Source organism: Cricetulus griseus, chromosome 2 (assembly GCF_003668045.3).
Source record: "Cricetulus griseus strain 17A/GY chromosome 2, alternate assembly CriGri-PICRH-1.0, whole genome shotgun sequence".
Taxonomy (NCBI): Eukaryota; Metazoa; Chordata; class Mammalia; order Rodentia; family Cricetidae; genus Cricetulus; species Cricetulus griseus.
In genome coordinates, this window is record NC_048595.1 from 48,292,107 (window position 1) to 48,309,222 (window position 17,116).

A 17,116-nucleotide genomic window follows, 5' to 3' on the forward strand; every position below is an offset into this window, starting at 1 on the left:
AGTTGTAGCTGGGAGGCGTGTGATGGATGGATACCAGGAGGAAAATTGAGTTGTGTTTATTCCATTGGTGTGTACGGGTCATGTGCTTTTGTTCTAGTGTGATTCAGTGTAATTTTCATGTTTCACCCTCATGGTCTCACCCCTCTTCTTCTGGTTCCTCCCGTCTTTCTTTCAGTCCTTCACTCCATGGAGCACCTCTGAAGGAAATGATGCCCCTGCCAGACATGGTGACTGACAGGCTGCCCTGGCTCAGTTATCACAGTGCTGATGCTGTCCATTCTAAAGGTACAGTACTGTGATAACTGAAGGATGGTAGCCATCTTGCCTTCTTCCTTACAAGAAGTCTCGTCACAGAACACAGGAGAGGATGGGAAGCAGCACACCGGGGCAGGACCAAACACATCACAGTGTTCCTGTGTTTACCTCTTCTAGGCTCCAGTTGGTAACGGGAAGTAAAATAATGTACTAGTTTGCATGGGAATACTATTGGGCTGGGTCTTTGCAAGATGGCTATGAGGGAAGTCCTAAGGACAAGTCAATATATCTAGAGTGGTATTGAGAGAAATGAGTCATTTTATAAATGAAAAGGGTAACTTGTTTGATAGCTTTGCACTTAGCCCTTTCACTGTTAGATGTTCAAAGTTAAAGACGGAGAAGATTAGTGTTAGGTGGCAAACTATCAATGTCACATGAAAAAAATTCCATCCATACTTTAGGAATAGATAGTGATGTGGCTCTTCAAAAAAAAAACCAAAAACATTGTGGTATATCACCTCTACATGCAAATTAAATATTTTATTCTATTAAGTAGCTAAGGACAGCAGCACAAGTCAACTTCAGGGATATGAAGTTAGATCCCAGCTAGTATCATAGTTGTGTGGAAACCTAGAACCTTAACAGAGCATGCATTTTCAGTCCTCATTACCAGTACCGTGGCTGGGGGCTGTGAAGGTGGCTGTGTCGCTAACATGCGTGTGCAGGCTTGTGGACCTGAGTTTGGACCCCAGCACCTGTCTGGAAATCCTGACATGGTAGCATGCATTTGTAATCCCCATGCTGGAAGGCAGAGACAGACAGATCCCTGGGCCTCAATGAATCCACAAATCTTAGTGAGAAACTTCAACAAAACAAGGGGGACAGCTTCCTGAGGAGGAACACTTGAGGCTTCTCCGTGCACACTCACGTTGAATGTGTAGACATGCACGTACACGCAGGAAGTATAATTGGCATGGGGGTAGGGCTCTTAGAGAACCCAGGGTTTATCACATTCTGTCAGTTATCCCTCTTCCCAAGGACACTGAATATGACAAGCCAATGAGTACCACAGTTGATGACATTGTTGGGTCACAGTTCACTGCAGGGCTCAGGTAATCACATGCAATGTGATTTTTAGACTCCAAGCTTAAACAGGGCCCTATTCTCTCTTCATAGGCTAACATGTATGCCTGGGAACCTTACTCCCTGTAGATGGCTGAGGAGTGAAGGAACAACTCAAGCCCCAAATGAACTTACCTACAACAAGGGCCCACATGGGCCAGGGAGGGCAAAACCACATGGGACTTGTAGCGTATGCTGAACCTTAAGAATGGACATTGTCACTTAGTGTCTTAGATCATTTCCCTACCAGGACGGGACAGGACAGAATGAGGAAAACCAGGCATTGGGAGCCATCACTGTCTCTCTGCTGGCTTGGTTTCTTTCTTCTTTCCCTTCTCCATCCAAAAGGGAGCCAAGCCAGCAGTGACTTGGGTCACACCTGCTTGGCCAGAAACACACTGACTGTGTTTACAGCCCGGTACTTCAAGCGTATTCACACTCACAATTTCTCATAAACCATCAGCTAGGCTGCTCCATCAGTTACAGAGAGGGAGAGCCACTCTTGAAATTCCTTGGAAAAGCTTTTGACAGAAACCCTGAAAGAGCCAGGCGTTGGTGGCGCACGTCTTTAATCCCAGCACTCGGGAGGCAGAGGCAGGTGGATCTCCATGAGTTCGAGGCCAGCCTGGTCTCCAGAGCGAGTGCCAGGATAGGCTCCAAAGCTACACAGAGAAACCCTATCTCGAAAAACCAAAAAAAAAAAAAAAAAAAAAAGAAAAGAAAGAAAAGAAAAAAAAAAGAAAGAAAAGAAAAAAAAACCTGAAAGAACTCAAAGGGAGCATTTTGGGATTGGTGAGTCTTCAAGTAATTTGAAACACTTCTAAGTTTCATTGTTTTAGCAGATGGAAAAAAGGCTTGAAGAAGGACCGCTTTTGTAATGCTTGGCTTTCGTGTGGATTTCACCACCTTCCTGACCTTCCTGTTTTCCCTCTTACTGACTTTACAAAAATTCATCAGGTTTCTTACTTGCCCGGGCTTGACCTCAGAAGCCACATTCGTGTGCATGGGTCATTGTGGTTGTCTTGTTCCTTTTGCTGTTGCTGTGATAAAATGGCCCTACAAAAACAAATTCAGGGAGAAAGGGGTTATTTCTATTATTAAAGATTTATTTATTTTTATGTGCATTGGTGTTTTGTACACATGTCTATGTGAAGGTGCCAGATCCTCTAGAACTAGAGCTACAGACGCTTGTGAGCCTTCCCTGTGAGTGCAGGGAATTGAACATGGGTCCTCCAGAAGATCAGCCAAAACTCTTTAATTGCTGAGTCAGCGCTCCTGAAAGGGTTTGTTTTAAACCACAGTGCTAGATTATAGTCCCATCACTTGAGGGAAGCCCAGGCATCAGGAGCTTGAAGCAGCTGCCCACATTCTGTCCATAGTCAGAGAGATCAATGAGTGTAAGCACACCAGCTCTCAGCCTGCTTCCTCCCGTTATCCCATCCAGGATTCCCTGCCTAGGGAGTGGTGCCAACCACAGTGGGCGGCTCTTCCACTTCAGTGAATGTAATCAAAATAATACCCCCACCCACAGGCATGCCCAGAAGCTCTCTCCTAGGTGTTTCTAGGACTTGTCAAGTTTACGAAACTATCACAATATTGGCTGTAATTTGGGCAGGAGTCAGGCTGGGCCAAGAGTACTGAGGCAGTGGCTCCAGAAGTTCACCCAAGCCTAGGGCTTTTGAAAAATTTGGCGTCTCCAAAAAGCTGGGTGTGGTGCACACCTATAATCTCAGCTCTTGGGAGACAGAAGCCTGAGGATTCCCCATGAGTTCAAAGCCACGTTGGTCTGTGTGAGCCTTGTCTACACAGTGCCAGACCATCCAGGTTACCTAGTAAGGCCCTATCTCAACAGCAAGGACACTTGTGAGTAGTTCTTAGGTGTAAGACAGACGAGTTTGATCCAGTTACATGTGTAATGTGATGTAACTGTGATGTAAGAAGCTGCTGGCACCCACAGCCTTTTACGTTTGGTCAATATATTCATTACATATCTGTACGTATAGAAAGGAAGTGAAAAAAGGGGCCGAGGAAGATCCTTGTGTATCCATATTCATGGCATTATTAGAACTAGCAGAAAGGTCAAAGCCGCCAGAGTGTTCATGGATGGATGAAAGATGGGTACAGACATTAAAATAGTAGGCATTTAAAGGGGAGAGAGTTGTGACACACCATCCACCAGGAGTGGACCTATGATAATGCTAAGTGAAGGCAGGCGCAACTTTGAACAGATACTGTATGACTCACTCACTTGAGGATCTTAGAAAAGGTTACTGTTACCAGAGTCTAGAGCAGGGAGGAAGTGGGCAGTTTGTACTTAAGGCATACAGAGTTTCATTTGGGGAGGGTGATGGTTGCCCAATATGAATGTACTTGACACCCACAGGACTGGCTAGCTAAAAGGGTAAATTTTATGCATATCAACAATAGAACATTTAGGGTGATGATGCTGTTGGATGTCCAGCAATAAGACTTGTGTGGCCTGCTGCCTCCATTTTCATTGTGAAGGTATCACTAGAACTTACTGTTCAAAGTAAGAAGTTAAAATGTAATTGCTATGTCCTTTTGTGTTTAAAGTCCTCAAATCTGTAGCCCCTTGGGTATATGTCCAGACCTAAGGCAGTGTTTGTTTAGTGAAATAGAAAAACAAGAGTACTAAAACAGAACGAGAGAAGGTTTTATACAAGAAGCCTGTTTATGGCAGCTTCTGCTGGCGGAAGCGAGCAGTACTGGATTTCGGGCGGTCTCCTCAGCTTGGACTTTTGTGGTACAGTCGTAAAGCTAAAACTTACATCAGTCTCTCAGGCTGTTGAGATGGCTCCTTGGGTAAAGGTGCTTGGCTTCTGAGTTCAGTCCGAGGGAACACTTGTAAAGATGGGAAGAAAAACTGACTCCACAAAGTTGTCCTCTGACTTTGACGTTTGCCCGAGATCCACATACATCACCTGCGCTGACAATTACTGCAAAAATTAAAGTCATATTTCTCTCCAAAGTAATGAAGTGTGGCATGTTATTTGTTAGGACATAAACATACTGCATCCATGTCTGAGGTAATAGCGTATTGTTTTATTGGAATGTTTTGGGAATTCGGTTTTAACGAACCTCAGATACAACCTGTTCACTGAAGGGGCATTCTTTTATTGCTCTCTATCATTCATGAATGGCTTTCCTATTTTAAAAAAAATGTTAGTTTTGAAAAGGAAAACAAAACCTAAGACTGGAAAGAGCAAAAAAAGCTAAATAGTCTTTTTTTTTTTTTTTGAGACTAAACGTGAGATATATTAGTGGATATGTTTGGTAGGGTGTTCGGCTCAGCACAGGGAAAGCCCCCAGAAGGGCAGGGCACACCACTTGTCCAGGATACCACAGTTAGGCATGTGTGTGACCATATCACCATAGAGGATGAGCCACTTCTCAGATACTGTGTCTTCAAATGCATCTTCATTAAACTTGGTGAAGCCCCAGTTCTTTGAGATGTGACTCTTCCGGTGGCCAGGGAACTTGAATTTGTCCTTGAAGACATCCATTACGTGTTTCTTCATCTGCACCTTGATGCAAGATGATATGATGACCTGCCATGTGATTCCTGGTCAGTGTGCCCTGAAGCTTTCTAAAGGCACTCTGGGTACCTGTCTGGAGCCTCAGCTGGGAACGACATTGATGTCAGAGATACAAGTATCCACCAGGAAACCAATTTCAACATCCCATAGGACAACCAATAGAAGCAGCAGGCTGGATACACTACCTAGGAAGCTGCTGTTTCCACACCAGACCCAGTGATGGAGATGGTCAACCTAATTGGCTGTAAATAAATCACTTAAAAAAAAAAAGCCAGCTGGCAGTGGTGGCACATGCCTTTAATCCCAGCACTTGGGAGGCAGAGGCAGGCAGCTCTCTATGAGTTTGATGCCAGCCTGGTCTACACAGAGTTCCAGGATAGCCAGGGCTACACAGAGAAACCTATCTCGAAAAATCAAAACAAAGCCACAAGTAAGCATTTATTTGTGGATGTCATCAATAGTTAGGATACTGGGCCACCCCGCTTGACCCCAGGCCTTCTACCACAGTCAGCATGGAGTTGGAGCACACAGCTAACTCTTGTTCATGCCACATAGACTTCAAATGTTTTGCGGTGCCTAGAACATTGCAAGCCCTTGAGAGTAATAGCAAGCTAGTTATATGGTGACAAACTATCATTCTTAGATTTTCTTTCTTTCTGATCAGTTGCTCTTTGTGGCAATAAGAGCGTCCTGTTGTTCCTATTGAGGGTTTGTTTGTTTTGTTTCTGAGACAGAGTCTCATGTAGCCCAGGCTCTCTGATGATGACCCAGAAGTGATGAGCCTTCTACACTTAGGGTTTCTGTTGCTGTGAAGAGACACCATGATCATGGCAACTCTTATAAAGAAAACATTTCATTGTGGTAACTCACTTAGAGTTAGAGGTTCAGTTCATTGTCATCATGAGGAGGCCATGGTGGCAGGCAGGCAGACATGGTGCTGGAAGAAGAGCTGAGAGCCCTACATCTTGCAGGCAACAGGAAGTCAACTAAAACACTGGGTGGTATCCTGAGCATAGGAAACCACAAGGCCTGCCCCCACAGTGACACACTTCCTCCAACAAGCTATATTGGCTTCAACAAAGCTACAGCTCCTAGTAGTGCCACTCCCCTATGAGATTATGGGGGCCAGTTGCATTCAGACTACCACCTACACCTTCCAAATCCTGGATTACAGGCCTGCAACACCATGCTATTTTATACAGTGCTGGGGATAAAATCCAGGGCTTTGTGTGCACTGGGTAAGCACTCTACCAGCTGAGCCACATGCCCAGTCCTTAGCTTGTTTGTTTTTTTGTTTAACTTTATTTATTTTTTGTGTCTTTCATATCATGCCATACATTTCCCTGTCCCTTCTTATCTGCCCTCTGCCTTTGCAACCTTCTCCCCAAAATAAAATGTAAGAGAAAAAAAAAAAAAAGGAAAAATCGATCTCCTCATGGAAGCTGCAGTGTGACACAGTGGGTCACACAGCAAACCCTTCTATCCATATATCTTTACTTGCAAGTGTTCATAGTAAGGAGTCATTGGTCTGGCTCAAGGCCTCTGGTTTCTACTACACCATCAATTCTGGGCCCTCACTGGGATTCCTCTTGGATATCCTGTTGTTGCCTTGTTTTGTGGAGATCCTACAGCTTTGGGTGTGTAGGACATGCCCCTTTATGTGCTCCAGCTGATCATAGATGAGATGGGTGTTGGGATGGACCAACTCATAACCCTGGTTCTGGGCCTGAGAAGTTGCAGGGTTGGTGAGCCCACCTTGGCTGTTTTTCTGAAACAAGTTTCTTACTGTAGCCAGGGCTGGCTTTAAATTCAAGGCAGTTCTCCTACTTTAGTGCTGTGGTTAATGGTGTGTGCCATTACACATGGCTGATTTTTTTTAAAAAATTGTTCCCTTCTGGAGAAAGAGTGAAGAATGGCCCAGGGGACAACTGCCATGGATAAACATGACTTGTACGACCTTAGCCATGTACCCAAGGTTGACAACAGTGAACATGTGCATTCATTTACTAGGGTGTGATGAAATAGCACTTCACTTCTATGGTCTCTTTTAAAAACTCAAAAATCCATGAGAACACCCAACAAATACAGCATTGTACCAGACATCTGACCAGTACTCTCAAGAACTGCAATTGTTATCAAAAACAAGGAACTCCAGTGGGTATGTGGCACATAGCCTTAACCTCTGTACTGGGGAGGCAGAGGCAAGCAGATGTCTGAATTCCAGGCCAGCCTGCCTGGTCTACAGAGTGACACTCTGTCTCCAAACATAACACACACACACACACACACACACACACACACACACCCTCTGTAGGAGCTTCATTGTGTCTCTGCAGATCTGATGTTAAAAGCTCACCAGAAAATAGCAGACTGCAGGAGAAATCTGTGTTAGGTTGTTTCCTTTGTCAGGCATGGTTCCTGTTCACTGGACTGGAAGTCCACTTTGTCTGTTCATTGCCCTGTCCAGCATATAACTCATACATCCTTGCTTGAAGAGAGCCACGGATGAGAGAAGGCATGCCTGGAGCATTCTCCGTTTCTTTTAGTTTGGATTACATGCCTATAATGTAAAGTATAATTTATGATAGAGTCACCTGACTAGGATAGAGTGAGAGGGATTATATATCTTTATGTGTGGACTATTCCTATACGTTTATTTTCCACGAGCATGTGGGATGAGTAACGTTGAAAAGTGGAAAGAGTGCAAGTTCTAATGTAGTTAGAAAATCCACGTCTCCCGGCTATGGTGGTGCACACCTTTAATCCCAGCACTAGGGAGGAAGAGGCAGGCAGATCTCTGTGAGTTCAAGAGTAGCTTGGTCTACAGAGTGATTTCCAGAATAGGCTACACAGAGAAACCCTGTCTTGAAAAACCAAAACAGGAAAAAGAAAATCCATATCCACTTTTCTGCTACTATCTTTGAAGTGAAATGGCAGAATTTCTGGGATTCCCATCGATGGAGATAGTTTCCTGGTATTCTCACATTGAAAACAGTGTCTTGAGGCAGAGACAACCTTAGGGACCATTAGTAGTGGCTTCCTGGAGTGTTACTGAAGTTTGAAAAGCTGTACCAGAACTGCTCACCAATCCACCTCTTCTGTGATCCTCTGGCAGTGCTGGGGGCATCAAACCGAGGAGCAAGGCTTCATATCTGACAGCCACCCATGCGGGTTTTTTTTTGTTGTTTTTTGTGTGTTGTTGTTTGTTTTGTTCTTTGAGACAGGTTTTCTCTGTATTGCTACCCACGTGTTATAAAACTGAAGCTTTAGTACAGAAGGCAGAAGTTCCCAGATGTAACTATTAATATGGACTGACTTCTAGAAAGGCATGCCTTTGGGACTAGAGAGCCATTTTTTGTGAAGGGCATCAATGGATGTTTAATAACAAAGTTAAACAGTGGAATGTATTTTGTCTTCCCCACTTACTGTTGTCTCATTTCTGTGAGACCTGAGTGTTGTGGCTCAGCATGCTTGTGGCCCTGAGTTTCACCCTCAGCACTAGGTGGGGAAAAGCCACTTGTCAAGTCATTTTCTTATATAAAATTTGCCACTTTAATGTGTTTTCATCAGTCCCTTGTATAGTGTGTATGTGTGTGTTGTTGTTGTTGTTGCTCTTTGGGATCTTTTGCTCTTTGTTCTTCTGTGGGCTCCCCAGCCAGCTCCCAAATGAATCACACATGGAGGCTTATTATTACTTATGAATGCCCGGCCTTAGCTTGGCTTGTTACTAGCCAACTTTTCTTAACTTAAAATATCCCATCTGCCTTTTGCCTCTGGGCTTTTTCCTTTTCATATTTCTGTGTATCTTATTTTTACTCTTACTCTGTGGCTGGCTGGCTGGCTGGCTGGCTGGGTGGCTGGCTAGGTGGTTGGGTGGCTAGGTGGTTGGGTGGCTGACTGGCTAGGTGGTTGGGTGGCTGGCTGGCTAGGTGGTTGGGTGGCTGGCCCCTGATGTCCTCCACTCCTTGTTCTGTCTTGCTCCTTCCTCTTCTCTTCCCACATTTCTCCTATTTATTCTCTCTGCCTACCAGCTTTGCCTGTCCTTTCTCCTGCCTTGCTATTGGCCATTCAGCTCTTTATTGGACCATCAGGTGTTTTAGACAGCCTCACAGAGTTAAACAAATGCAACATAAAAGAATGCAACACATCTTTGCATAATTAAATGTTCCACAGCATAAACAAATGTAACACACCTTAAAGTCATATTCCACAACATGTATGTTTTGGTGAAGCAAGACGTTAAAAAAGAAAATGCCTTTAGCCCAGACTGGCATCAAACTCATGGAAATCCTCCTGCTTCAGACTTCCAAGTGCTGCAATTACCAGCAGGAACTAGTGCCTAGCCCTTTTATTTGTTAATTGACAGTATTGTTTGGTTACGGTGATTCAGTACTTGTTTAGCAAGTGTGCAATCCGTCACCCCATTTCACCCTTGAAGAGAAGAAGAGTTTGTATGATGAAGTGCCTGAGAATTGAGAGTAGAGGCATGACTTCAGAACACACACAGCAGGCAGGCAAGCACATGTGCAAACATACAAACACAAGTTATATACATAAATATAGCATTGCTTTAAAAAGTTGTTGCACTGCATGTTTACACAGAAATGCCACGAGGTCAAAGGACAACCTTGTGGGTTTCACCCCATTTGCCAAGCTTGTGAAACGTGTGCATTTACCCATAGAGCAATGTTGCTGGCTCCCACTGGCTTTTGTATATCATCATAATAAGTGAAAATTTGAAACAGCCAGATCAGTCATTTGTAAAATCACTGTGGCACCTTCTACCATACACACACACACACACACACACACACACACTGTCTCCTTCTAGGCTGGCCTTGAACTATGTGGCTAAAGATGATCCTCCTACCCAAGGCTTACAGGGATTTCCTGCCACTTCCAGTTTCTGCTGTGCTAGGAATCAAACTCAGCATGCTAGACATTTACCTCTGAACATGCTAGGCAAGTGCCCTGCCAGCTGAGCTGTGTTTTTCCCTTGTCTGCTTAGAGGCTGCACCTGAATCTGCTGGTATTTTAACTTCCTTCTGCAGCCCCATGGTCCCTCAATCTGAGCCCACACTGCTCAAGCTGTGGCCTGGAGGGATTTCCAGTCCCAGAAACTCAGTCACCAAATGTAGTCTCTATCGTTCTATTTACTAAAGACTTGGGAGTCAGATGTTGGGGTGACTAGCTCAGGGAGGCTGAGAAGCAACCAGCTGACCTTCCTTTTTGGCCAGAGACCCAGCAAGAGAGCATCTCCCCAGCCATCCCAAACTAAAAAGACCCCAAAACTCCAAGTGCTTCCTGATTTGTATTCCTAGCTCCTCTGTATTCTCTATGGCTAATTCCTGTCAACTAGTTGCTGGCTCCACCTCTTAATCCAAGTTTAATTTTATTAACACAGTCTCAGGTTTCACAGTGTGATCAAATAGCCCATGACAGAGCTACATCCCTTGCCCTAACTACTTTAAAAGTTTTTCTATAGCCAAGGGATAGTGGCAGAGGCCTTTAATCCCAGCACTCGGGAGGCAGAGGCAGGCGTATCTCTGTGAGTTCGAGACCAGCCTGGTCTACAAGAGCAAGTGCCAGGATAGGCTCCAAAGCCACAGAGAAACCCTGTCTCAGAAAAAAAGAAAGAAACAAAGGAAGAAAGGAAGAAAAGAAAAACAAGAGTGGGGGGAGGAGATGAAGAGAGAGAATGTTAGCTGCATTTGCCATGGCACACATGGAGATCACAGAACAGCCTGGGGCAGTTGCTTCCTTCCACCTTTACAGGAGTTCTGGGTTGTGGGGCTCTTGCAGCAAACACCTTTACCAGCTGGCCATCTCAGTGCTATAAATATATTTACTCTATAAACCTAGCTGGCCTGAAAATGGCTAAGTAGACCAGGCTGGCCTTGAACTCACCGAGATCCACCTGCCTCTGCCTCCATCTACTGGGATTAAAGCTGTGCACTACCACAGTAGGCCCTCATTCCTTTCTTTAAATGATAATGTGGCCTTGACATTACTGTTTGACAACCCTTCCCTTTCTCTCTCCTTTCCCTTACAGTACTTGCAATTGAGCCTGTATCTTCTTCCATATTAGACAACCACTCTCCCACTGAGCTACATTTTAACTTTGTTTTGAGACAGGCTTTGATTACAGGTGTTACCTGAAGGCATGTCCCAACTGTTGTACATAGTCAACTGCTCTGTCCCTGTCCTTTTCCCAGAGAAGACCTTTTCTCTAGAAGGAACATTTCCTTCTGCCCGGGACATCCACACTATCCACTTTACTTAATTTTTTTTCCTTCTTCTTTCCTTTCTCCTTCACCTCTCTCTCCAGCCCTCAACTAACCCCCTCCTGTCACACACACACACACACACACACACACAAAATAGTAAACCTGAGTCTTATCTATTACCCTGTCTCTCTACAGTGAGTTCGATGAGGGCAGGGCATTAGTCCCAAGCACTGGGGAGGGAGAGGGGAGGCAGATCTCAGTGAGTTCAAGGCCAGACTGTATCAAAAGGGGAGGCGTGAAATTTAACAGAATAATGTTTTTATTTTGTTTTGTTTGGTTTGGTTTGGTTTGTTTTTTTTTGAGACAGGGTTTCTCTGTGTAGCTTTGGAGCCTATCCTGGCACTTGCTTTGTAGACCAGGCTGGCCTCCAACTCACAGAGATCCACCTGCCTCTGCCTCCTGAGTGCTAGGACTAAAGGCGTGCACTACCACTGCCCAGCTTAACAGAGTAATTTTATGTCAATTAAATCTAATGATGGAAACATTGGTGTAGTATGCTTGTTTACTGCATTAAGGAGGCTGAGGGAGAATTGGAAGTCTGGGACAAGTCTGTCTACATTAGTAAAACCCTGACTCTTAAAAGCAAAATGAGTCAGGCAGTGGTGGCACACACCTTTAATCCCTGCAATCAGGAGGCAGAGGCAGGCAAATCTCTGTGAGTTCAAGGACAGCTTGGTCTACAGAGTGAGTTGCAGGACAGCCAGGACTACACAAAGAAACCCTGTCTCGAAAAACCAAACAAACCAAACTTTTCCTTCACCACAAAATGTATAAGGAACACTGCAGTGTGCACAGGTTTAGACCCAGCAGAGTGAAGAGTTTTGTCCTTGATGACCCCATAGTCCTTTTGAAATGTAAGGTGGTCACAGATACTGCTAGAAATGACTGATTATTCAAACAACATGCCTCCCCCCCCCTCAAGGCAGAACAGGAGACACTGTGTCAATTAGGAACCTCCAATTCTAAACATACTCCCCTCACCCTGGGGATGGCTAGTAGACAAGGCACCAACACCAGTGTCCACCCCGAGGCTTCTGTTTACCTAGGACTTGGAAAAGGGAGTGGCAGGGTAAATGTCTGCTCTGCCCCTGGCAGTGTGCTGAGCTGCCTGTGAAGCTGCCCACACAGGAAAGAGTCCAGTGAACACGTTAAAATGCCCAGGTCTGAGGACTCAGAATGGCAAACAGCCGAGAAGTGCCACCCAGGTGCCAGTGGGTGACTGAATGGAGAGGTTTACCAGGCTAGGTTCACAATGCAAATCCTTCCCCATGCCTTCTGGCAAAATTCTCAGATCTGCCAATCCATGCGTCTTTGTTGGCATCCTTTGGAATTCTGAAGGCCTCAGCTAGTTAGCAAGGCTGAGTATTGGCTGGAGCGTTTAGTTGGCTGAATACTTCCTTATGTTTTCCTGGTTCGTGCTCATAAAAGTGACCTTAGCCCAACTGCTAGTAGCACATGATTGTGGAATGTACCCTCCTGGGAAATACTGCCTTATTTTTTCATCCTGAGTAGGCTGAAAATACGCAGAAATTATTTTCAGATTCAACTTCAGATGAGTTTGTTTGGGTTGGGGTATTAATGAGAGCTAACATAATGTGCTGTATGCCTGGTATTTGATATCTGTCTTTATGTATATCTGCCTGTGTGTTTATCATCGTGTGTGTGTGTGTGTGTGTGTGTGTGTGTGTGTGTGTGTGTGTGTGTGTGTGTTTTCAGACCTAGGGATTGTATTCAGAGCTTCAAGAATGCTAGGCAATGTCGTCCCTGTACAGTATCCCTAATGTTTTAGTATGTAATCAGGCTAGCCCTGAGCTGCTGAACTCAAACCATCCTGTGGCCTCAGCCTTCTGAGCAGCTGACACCACAGGCATGTGCCACAGTGCCCTGCTACATAGGTCATGACCAGGTATCACAAAAGCCACAGTCAAATAAGTATGTCACTACTCTGATATAACTCAGTTCAAGCCTTGGGGTTGTGAGTTTTCAAATTACTGCCCATTCTTACCAGCAGGGGAGAGAATGCCAGAACTCGGAAGCCAGTGCTTTCTCAGCCACCTGAAAAGAGTATCACTTCCATTCCCTTTTGGGTTTTGGCCATGAACGTGCATCACCCACTTAACTTGGAAATGGGGCGGTCATTTGCCTACAGGCCCTGCCAGCCCCGAAGGCACTGTGGCAACATCAGCATCTACACTGTCTGCTGGACCTGTATTATCTGCATTGTCCTCCATTGTAGCTGCCCCAACTTATGTTCTCACTTTCCTATAGTGTGTAGACACACATGTACATCAATGAACCAACAATGTTAGCTGCATCATTTTCCCCTAGAAAGGCAGCTTTGTGTTTTTTATTTGATAATGCATGTCCCAAGCAAATGGAGACAAGCATACTATCCTGGTATGTGTGTGCTTTACTTTATTTATGTGGTGTGTGTGTGTGTGTGCGTGTGTGTGTGTGTGTGTGTGTGTGTGTGTGTGTGTGTGTGTGTGTGTGCACGCGCTTGTGGAAGTCAGTGGACAACTTGTAGGAGTCAGTTTTCTCCTTCTACCACATGGGTCTTGGACACTGGACTCAGGTCAGCAGGCTCAGCAGCAATGACCTTTACTTGCTAAGCCATCTTGCCAGCCTCAAACCTGGTGTTATAATAGGTGATCAAATGTTTGTTGACATACAGGCAATTATGGAGGCTAAATAAACATTTGTTGTATCTATTTATAAATAAGGGAACTGGAGTTTGTACTGAATAATGTGCTCAAAAGCAGAAGTAGTTTTTCTTAACTTCAAAATCAGTTTTTTGAATGTTAGTGGTAAAAGCAGTTTCCTGCCCCCACTGGATTATTGGAATAAAAATAACTTAACACAAAGAGAGGCTAATATGGTACTTCAGGCACACTCCTTAAAGTAGGTAAATATTCTAATTTTGGGATAAATATATTTGTCATCTCATCTATAGTTGTGGCAGAACCAATAATAAATAGGAAGCCCCTGTGTCTACCCTACGCTGCTAACCCCAAGTCTAGGGAAAATCCACAGAAATGGCTTGCTAACACAAAACTGCCTCCATTGGAGCCCATGTGCTCTGTGTCTGTCTGTCTTTCTGTCCATCTTCTATCTACCTGTGTATTTATCTATACTTTATCTCTCTGTCTCTAACAGGGTCTTACTATGTAGCCCAGGATGATCTTGAATATGTGTTCTGTCTCACTGTCCCAAGTGCTGGGATTTCAGATGTGAGGCACCAGCCTGACCCATAGTCTCTCTTGAAATAGAATTTCAAAGTTGTGAGAGGCTTGGAAAGCCTAGCCAGATTCTGGGCCTCAATTTTCTCTCAGCTAGACAGCCTGTCCCACTGACAGACAGCTGCATGGTCACTAAATTGCCACATTGATGGGAAATTCTTTGTACTGAACCGAATGTCTGCCCAGGTAAGTACTGGTGTGAGTCCTGACTGCCTGGGCTCAGCAGAAGAGAATGGAACAGCCTTCCCTTCAGATGGTCATTTCTCAGGTCAAGAGAGACAAGCGTTTCTCCTGTCCCAGGAGACGCCTTCCTCATAGGGCCTCGTCCTGCCTGCTGTCCATCCTGGCTGTTCCCCAGCACACCATGGCTGGTTGGCACATTACTGGGTAGTCTCTTCTGGGACTGCTTCCGGCAATCACACTGCTTCAGTGGCTCATGGTCCCATAGTTTGAGTGAGGATGTTATTGAACTTTAGAAGGAAAAAAGCCAACCACAGATAGAGCTGAGCCCCACTGCTGATTACGGACACTAACGATCCTTGTAGGTCCCACCCACCCCCTTCTGTGCCCTCCTGCCACACACAGGGCCATTATGTCAATAGGAGTATTTACTAGCCCAGACATTTCACATACATTGCTCATTTAGCTTCTGGACTATGTTCAGAGATGTTGGTTCTATTTTGTATTTGAGGGCTAAAGTCACAAGTGTCTAAGATTGTGTCGATCATCATCTATTTTTGTCTGATTGCAGATCCTAGGCTTGATGAATGCGCTTAGGCACTGCCAAGGATACAATTTACAGTCTGCAGCTTCTATTTTCATTCTTCCTGGGCCTCGCTCTGTTCTTCCTCCTTCCTCTCTTTCTTCCCCACCCCTCCTTCTTGCTTGGCCTCCTCCTCTAAAAACTTAAGTTTCAGCCAGGCAGTAGTGGCACACGCCTTTAATCCCAGCACTTGGGAGACAGAAGCAGGTGGATCTCTGTGAGTTCGAGGCCAGCCTGGTCTATAGAGCAAGTTCTGGGACAGCCAGGGCTACATAGAGACACCCTGTCTTGAAAAACAAAACAAACAAAAAAATTAAATTTCATTTATCTTTGTGTTTGAGCCTGTGTGTGTGTGTGTGTGTGTGTGTGTGAGAGAGAGAGAGAGAGAGAGAGAGAGAGAGAGAGAGAGAGAGAGAGAGAAACAGACAGAGACAGAGACAGAGAGACAGAGATGTGGGGGGAGGGGGGAGGCACACATACCTCAGCAGCTTGTGGAGTCTGTTCTCTCCTTCCACCTTTCTGGGGTTCAGGAGATTAAATTCAGGTTGACACACTTGTGTGGCAAGTACCATTCTACTGGCTCACCTATTTTGTCTTTTCAGAAAGCATCACTGTGTCCCAGGCTAGCTTCAAAGTCAACATACAGTTGAGGATAATCTTAAACTCCAACTCTGCTAAGCTTGCCTGCATACTCCACCCGAACTAGAAGTTTACTCACAGCCAAGCTTGGTCAGAGTCTGATATGCTTTAAAATAAACAGGATGTGAAACAGATGAACACACACAGGGTTTGTTGAGAAAAGAGACAAACATAAGGCACCAGGGGAAAGATGGGTCCTAGATGATGGGTAAGATTGTACCCTCCTGATTAGTCATGAAGGAGAGGAGGGGCCGTGTCTCAGGCTTAAAAAATGCTCCCTGCACTGAGTGCACCTGTGGTGCAAGGCTGATGCTCGACTTTGCAAGTTCTTAAAGCAAACATCTGGGCTTTTGCTACTCTAGAGTTTCCAGTGATCTTCCAAAGTGAGGATCATTGTTTCCCACAATCCTGCCTCTCTTCTTGCCCTCATTCTGCTTCATTTGAAACACAGCCTCACTGTGTGGTTCAAGCAGGTCTGGAACCCACAATCTGCCTGGTTTAGCCTCCTCCGTGCATTGCCATGCCTGGCTCCTGCATGGCAATTCTAGGAAGACAGCATTGTCTTTGTTACCATTTTGTAAGCTAGGAAACTGGTCAGTGGGTAGAATGCTTGCCCAGCATGTAAAGGCCCTGTGTTTGATCCTCAGCAACATGTGTCCTCCCAGCACACAGCAGGCAGAGGAAGGCACACCTGGCATTGAAGGCCAGCTGTGGCTATATAGAGGTTTGTTTTGAAGCCAGACTAGGCCATACTACAACATGCTTCAAAAACAAACAAAAAACCTGACCCAGAGGGCAAAGCTTGGTGACGCCAAAGTAACCTATACTTTGTCACCTATTCATCTGACAGGAGACTTGATATGTTAAAAAAATTATAGGAACAAATGATTTAATCAAAGGGAAGGCAAATGAGCTGAGCAGACACCTCTTAATGATCAACACATACACAGAAATGCTCAGCTTTTAGCTTTGGAGCCTGTCCTGGAACTCACTGTGTAGACCAAGCTGGCCTTGAACTCACTGATATCTGCCTGCCTCTGCCTCCCAAGTGCTGGGATTAAAGGGGTGCACCACCACTGCCCGGCTAGAAGTGCTCAGCCTTCTTTGCCAGCAGGAATATAACATGCAACTCAATCCCTTAACATTGCACTCAGCCTACTCAGAATTATGGCTATAATGAGGAAGGGTATGAAGGGAACAGAGAACCCTTATAGACAGTTGGTAGAAATGTGAATTAATAGGCCATTGTGGAAC

At 45.0% G+C, this 17,116-nt stretch overlaps 1 non-coding gene and 1 pseudogene across 1 annotated transcript; one reads left to right on the forward strand and one right to left on the reverse strand.

Annotated features, from left to right (window-relative positions):
* The first annotated feature begins 236 nt into the window (after nucleotides 1–236).
* Mir101a (microRNA mir-101a) lies at nucleotides 237–319 on the forward strand. Its single transcript, NR_162748.1, has one exon. It is a non-coding gene; the product is annotated as a microRNA mir-101a (primary transcript).
* A 4,743-nt stretch (nucleotides 320–5,062) lies between these two features.
* Nucleotides 5,063–5,182, reverse strand: LOC113834010 (annotated as a pseudogene).
* Nucleotides 5,183–17,116: the final 11,934 nt, after the last annotated feature.